We start from the raw sequence: 6,518 nt of genomic DNA on the forward strand, positions 1-6,518 counted from the left end.
AAACGCTCTGTCCCCTTTAGTTTTCAGTCGAGACTCTGGAACAGACAATAGACCTCTGCCTGAGGATCTCAAGGTACATGCTGGTGTGTATGGGACTAAAAGCTCAGAAATATAACAAGTGAGATGCAATGAAGAGCTTTAAAAGTGATCAATAAAATTTTAAAGTAGTCTGGATGTTGTCCTGGCCTGTAAAGGAATATATTCTAGTTGTTAGAACTCCACATTGGACAGACTGGTGAAATCAGACAGAACATTCATCAACATTATCAGATAATTTTATTGAACAGGGGCATGTTGATCTCTAACAGGACTTCTGTGTCCATATTACACACCAGGTAAACGTACAGAATACAGATGAACCAATGGCTAAAGCAGAGCTGTAGTTGGTGGTGTAATCAGTAAACAATAATTAAAAAAGTAATAACAGTGATTGATAACATTCATATGTAGCCATGTGAAGCAGGGGTACAGAGTTAAATAGTGTTATGTGGGTTATAATGTTATGTAGTTGCTGGTGAGATTACTGCAGCGTTAACTGTCCTCTTTATTTAATGGCACTGTCGCTTTAAGAGTTCTACATGGGACGGCTCGCGCGAGAGGGTAGAGTTTCCGACGGGACACGGGGAAAAATGGAAGTGTTTGGTCCCGCGATGTAGAGAAACGGCAAGGGATGTACTTTGGTTTATCGATACGGAGGATATCTCCATAACTCATGGTAAAGTACAGTAATAATCCTTAAGATCGGCATACGAAAGAGTTAACTAACTAGCGGACCAAGGTAGATGCAAGAAGACCCGGGTGTCCTGGCTGATTCCTGATGATTGATAGCCGAGTGAGTGAGTGAGTGAGTGAGTGAGTGAGTGAGTGTGAGTGTGTGTGTGTGTGTGTGTGTATCTTCGTCACGAGGGGAAGAGACTCTGAGCAGCGGCGACAGCGTGAGTGACAATGAAGTGTATTAACAAACAAAATCACATTATATTGGTGTATACTGAAGCTGTAAATAAACGATGTTTGTTTCCTATTTTTCCGCTGACTTAGAGGGGAGATACACGTGTGGAGTTCCCCTTCGAGGGAACTCGAACTGCGTCGGTTACGACACTATGGGAATGCCTCTAGGCGTAGCAGGTCTGAACGTGAATGAAATCACTCCAATCCTATTGGCTTGTTGCTAGAACGGTAAGGTGTGACGGAATAACCGGAGGAGTATAAAGCACACCTGTACACACTCATCATTAGCTTTTTTCTATTCAGCAGGCGCTCTGTATGTTGTTTGAAGGAAGCGCCAGTCCTACAAGCAGTGTGTCTTACCTGAAGAAGAAGTCTACCAGCATGTCCGGCAACCAGATGTACAGAAGGTGTGTTTTTTCTTGCCCTCGGTACATCACGGGTGGAGATTCTCATGAGATGTGTGTCTCATGTTTGGGGATGGAGCACGCCCGGGCAGCTCTCGAGGGGGCTGCCTGCGCCCGTTTCGAAGCCCTTTTCGTGCGGGTACTGAGGTACAGCATGGCTCTCTTTTCCGAGGATGGCCGGATGTGTTCTCCCCGTGGCGCGGACCCTGCGGCCGCTGAGGCAGCCCGGCGGCTTCACTCATGGGGTTCACAGCGTGATCTGTCAGAGGATTTCGGGACGGCTGAGGCTTTTTCCCGACCTTCATCCGCTGGCTCCGACGCTTCCTTTCCTTGTTCGGGAGCCCGTTCTCGGCTTCTCCCGCTCGCGGTTTGGATTCAGCGGCACCCGACTATGACGTGCTGCTGGAGGTGGTGACTAGAGCCGTGGCTAAGCTCAACAACAACTGGCCACAGGAGGCGCAGACACCACAGGCTAGTGGTAAGCTTGATGAAAGGTTTCTTAAGCACCACGCACCTCAATGCCGGTCTCTGCCATTCTTTCCTGATCTACATGATGAACTGAGTAATCATGGGGCAGACCCTTCTCTACACGTCTTTCTACACCCCTATCACTGAACTACAGTAATGTGATGGGGGTTAGGGACCATGGTTATGGGAGGATGCATCGGGTGGAGGATGCGCTTGCGAGCTATCTCTCCCCTCGACTTGTGTCCTCCCTGGAGAAGCCGGCGTTACCCTCCAAGCCATGTCACACCACATCTACGCTCGTGGGGAAGGCATACATGGCAGCGGGCCAGGCAGGTGCGAGCTTGTGTAACGGGTGTGGTCGGGTGTGTGAAGGATGACTCTTGAGATCACTTCTTTTCCACGATTTATTGGCTCGCACATCTGCAGAACACAATGCACACATCAATTGCCCCCTGGCCTCCTCTTACATTACCTCTGCTTCCTAAACATACAAAAATACAGCGTTTACTCAAGTGACAAGACGCTGAAAACTCCGACAAGTTACATAGGTAACATGACACGGCCCGCCTGCCGTGGTAAAACTGGCGCCAGAAAGTTAAAATGAAAATACTGATAAAACGTATTTTAACGGTCACACTAATACAAAACTGCTACGTATAATAACAACATAACCATATTGAAATTGCACAATTTGTGTTTAAAGTTCTAACGTAAATGGTTCAATTTCCAAAGAAAACAATTCATAAACCCAGCAGCACTTTTCCACACAACTTACCCTCAGCGGTGCAAGACGCAACTGAGGGAGACGAGCACTACGGAAGCTTAGGAGGTACAAAAGGGGTAGTGTGCAGCTAAGTTTTTCCACAGGAAAAAAAAAATAGCAAAAATAAATAAAAATAACTCAATGAGATAAAATTCACAAATATTCAATAAAATGATTAAATAATAAAAGCCTACCAAGCCGACCTGCTACAGGAGATGGTTCAGAGGGGGGGTCTCTCTGAGGAAGATCTGGCGGAGCTTCGCAGAACCATGGAGCGCTAGACGCAGGGCGAAGCGTTCCGCCAGTACCTCCCTCGCCGGTCTGGACCCAAGGCAGCTGAGGCTGCCAGGCGTAGGTCCCTTCCCTCTACGAGCTCCTATGGAGAGGAGAGGAAGCTGAGTGTCGCTTCTCAGGGGCCCCCCCGAGGAGCTTGGGCAGCGATACGGCGCTCTCACCCTCAGCCTTCTGAGAGACGCGATCTGAGGACCGTCATCCAGTCCCGACGGAGCTAGGGAAGACCAGGGTAGGGGAGTCTTTCTCTCATTCACCAAGTGTATGGATGCGATGCGGGCACAATTGTCTTCGGCACGCGTGGACACAATATTGGCCTCTGTACAGACTGGCGCGTCAGATCCTCCTGTGGTCCCAGCAGAGGTTACTATCGCTCAGGGCGATGTATATCCCGGGGACGCAGAATCAGGGAGCAGACCTGCTGTCGAGGCAGGGGCTGAGGCCCGGGGAATGGAGACTTCACCCCGAAGTGGTGGAGCTCTTGTGCGGAGAGTTCGGCCCCATAGACGTGGATCTGTTTGCGTCTCAAGAGACTACGCTCTGCCCGCTATGGTTTTCTCTCGTTCCTCCAGCCCCATTGGGTCTAGACGCCATGGTACATTCGTGGCCGAGACTACGTCTGTACGCTTTTCCCCCAGTGGCTCTGCTCCCAGGGGTTCTGGAGTTCTGGGGGTTCTATCAGGTGCGCGGTTTGCCTTCACCTGTGGCTGTGAGGGATCATTCTACCAGAGGCATGGCGGCCTCTCGAGCCCTCCTTTCCGGGGCCTCTTTGCAGGATGTTTGTTTAGCGGCTGGCTGGGCCACGCTCTCCTCTTAGTCGTGCCACTTTATTGCACACTGGGGCAGGCGGGGTTTTCGGCACGGTTTAGTGGGTATCTCGTTCCCATAGTGTCGTAACCGACGCAGTTCGAGTTCCCTCGAAGGGGAACGTCTCGGGTTACGTCTGTAACCCTGGTTCCCCGAGAAGGGGAACGAGACACTGCATCGGCCCGCCGCACCTCTCTCCCCGCCTGAAGCGCCTGCTTCATAGTTTAAGCTATTGATGAGTGTGTACAGGTGTGCTTTATTCTCCTCCGGTTATTCCGTCACACCTTACCGTTCTAGTAACAAGCCAATAGGATTGGAGTGATTTCATTCACGTTCAGACCTGCTACGCCTAGAGGCGTTCCCATAGTGTCGTAACCAACGCAGTGTCTTGTTCCCCTTCTCGGGGAACCAGGGTTACATACGTAACCCGAGACCTTCTGTGTGTGTGTGTCGGCGTGTCCTACGCACACTGCACAGTAGAACAGTGAGTTACTGATTTCATTCATAAAATGTTAATTCTGAGTTTCTGTACAAAGTGTTGGGCAAATTGTATTCTGTGTATGAATGTATTTTATGTTTTATGGTAAATTTAAATATTTCACCTTTATGCACTCAATGCATTATGTGGCTAAGTGAATGTATTTATTTATATTTGTTTTTTATTTTTCTCTGTTTAGAAAGGCCACTACTGTTGTCTAGTCTAGAGTGGTGTTATCTAACCTAGATGTCTAGATTTTGATGTTGTACAGATTTTGGCTGTTTTACAGCTTTGGTTGTTGAGAATTTAGGTTCCTGTCTAGAAAGAAATAACTGGAGTCTACCAGAGTGAGTGTGAACTAGTTTATGGCAGCTGTTTACATATTGTGGTATGGTTAAGGGGTACTATAGAGTACTGTTAAGTCACATAGTTGAGATCAGATGCAATAGGCAAGGGACAAGTAAGAAAGTTATTCCTGTGTTTTGTATAACCACCAACTGCCTTAATCCCTCGACTTTACATTATTAATGCTGTTCTCATTGGAGTCCAGTCGGGGAATAAAAACCCATAAAATTTATTGTGTGTTTGGCCCCATCATTTCTGGCCTGGCCACACATTTATCACTTTAATTTTGACATCCAAAGATTTTAAGGGGAAACTTGACTGAACCACCAGAGAAACTTTGAGACAATTACACTGGGAGAAAAAATATATATAATATATATACACACCTGTTCATATGCCGTTGTTGGAGCGTGAACCTCGATGCAGGTCCTCTTGTCTGGGAATATTGGCTCCTTAGTTTGCACTTCGGTCTCCCTGTCCCGCCTCTCAGTCCCTGGCTGCCAGCCCTCCTCTGCTTCGCCTTGACCCCGGTCCTGTCTTGGTCTGTGCTTGGCTCTGGAGTACAGTCCTCATCAGAGACAATAATTCTGTGACCATAGACGCTCTAACATGCAAAACAACATACATGTTATGAGTCTAACACAAAATTCATGTTTGTGTAGTGTAACTGATGGTAACAGGAAAATGTGTATCAACCCGTTTTTGGCTTTGCCCAATGTTACAACAGCTGTTACCACAGCTAACAGTTAGCTAGCTAACTGTGTGAGCCGCTGCACTGTGCTCCTCTCCGCTCGTCACACTTGGCTCGTGCTCCAGCTGACCCGCTGAGTCGGCAATGCGTGTTCACACATGTTTTGGAGGCGTGGCTTTGGAAGGAGCCCTGAAGGGAAGTGGTGGGAGTTTCTCTCCAGCAGTTTCTTGCTAGTTTCTCAAACTTACCTACCCTGCCTTTAAGTACATTTTGTTTTAAGCATGTTTTTGCCAGCCAATACGCTGCTTCTTTCTCCAGTTTCCTCAAACTAGAAATTTGGGGGGTGGAGATTCTGCAGGAACACTGAAGGAAGGAGTGTATATTTGGCAGTTGAGTTCAATTATCAACAATGCCTCTGCAGAACCAGAAGATTTACCATTATCAAGGCCCCATCAGTCCTCAAGAGTTTAGGTAGCTCTGATATTAATATTAAACATCTCAAGCACTTCGGTTTTCTCTTTCTCCATACAAACAAAAAGTGAGGAAGGAAAGTTACAGTGAGGAACAGTAAACTACAACCAATTGTTATGGGAATGAAGGTGCATCTCTTAGACTTACTGTATCTTTAATTAGACTTACACAACCCTCAGGTTTGTCAATGGTGCCCACTGAAATTTGGGCTCTCTTTTTCATTTTTTTTGGTAAAAGAGGCATGCTGAAAGACATCCATGACATTAACATGAGCCATTTCTAATCTGCCAATTACTTCAAGGTGCTGCTCCTGAAGCAGTTCCTATAAAAGGTTTCCAGCACAGCAGTTAAGTCCTCCTCCAGGAATTCTTTAATTGCATCACTTGGCAATCATGACACACACTTATCCCCTGGGGAAGACAAGTGTTTCTTTCCATTTGTGTCAATCAAATTTGCTGTGCTTAACCTCTGTCACCTGTCAGTCATCTGATGAACACTGCAAGTAATGATGAATGCCACAGGGGAACTTGCTGGGTTTGGGTTTAACATGCCATCTGTAACAATTTCAACAATTATTTATAGTTATTTGCACTCTCACCAGTATGTATACAGCTTGTTTGTTTTACTTAATCAATATAGATGTTTCATCAATAAAAACAACTTTGTGATGATTTGCATGCTCAGAGAGTTCTTAGTTGACTTATGCTAAGTGAAGTCAAGTTTTTGTACAATTTTTAAAACCCACAGAAAAACTTTTAAAGCAGCATGGACAAGAAAGTGAAAAGAAGAAAAAAAGTTTTGCTCACAGCATGTACTTCAGGGCAGGACGGGAAGTCCTTATGGTGCTCATAA

The 6,518-nt window shown here is 46.6% G+C and overlaps 1 long non-coding RNA gene across 1 annotated transcript; it reads right to left on the bottom strand.

Annotated features, from left to right (window-relative positions):
* Window positions 1-2,206: 2,206 nt before the first annotated feature.
* LOC119917532 lies at window positions 2,207-2,676 on the bottom strand. The gene is made up of 2 exons (XR_005447291.1): window positions 2,596-2,676; window positions 2,207-2,301 (listed from the first exon to the last, which is right to left on the bottom strand). It is a non-coding gene; the product is annotated as an uncharacterized LOC119917532 (long non-coding RNA).
* Window positions 2,677-6,518: the final 3,842 nt, after the last annotated feature.

This window comes from Micropterus salmoides, unplaced genomic scaffold, assembly GCF_014851395.1.
Source record: "Micropterus salmoides isolate LMB-PRFRI ecotype aquatic unplaced genomic scaffold, ASM1485139v1 Ms_hic_scaffold_22, whole genome shotgun sequence".
NCBI classification, from domain to species: Eukaryota; Metazoa; Chordata; class Actinopteri; order Centrarchiformes; family Centrarchidae; genus Micropterus; species Micropterus salmoides.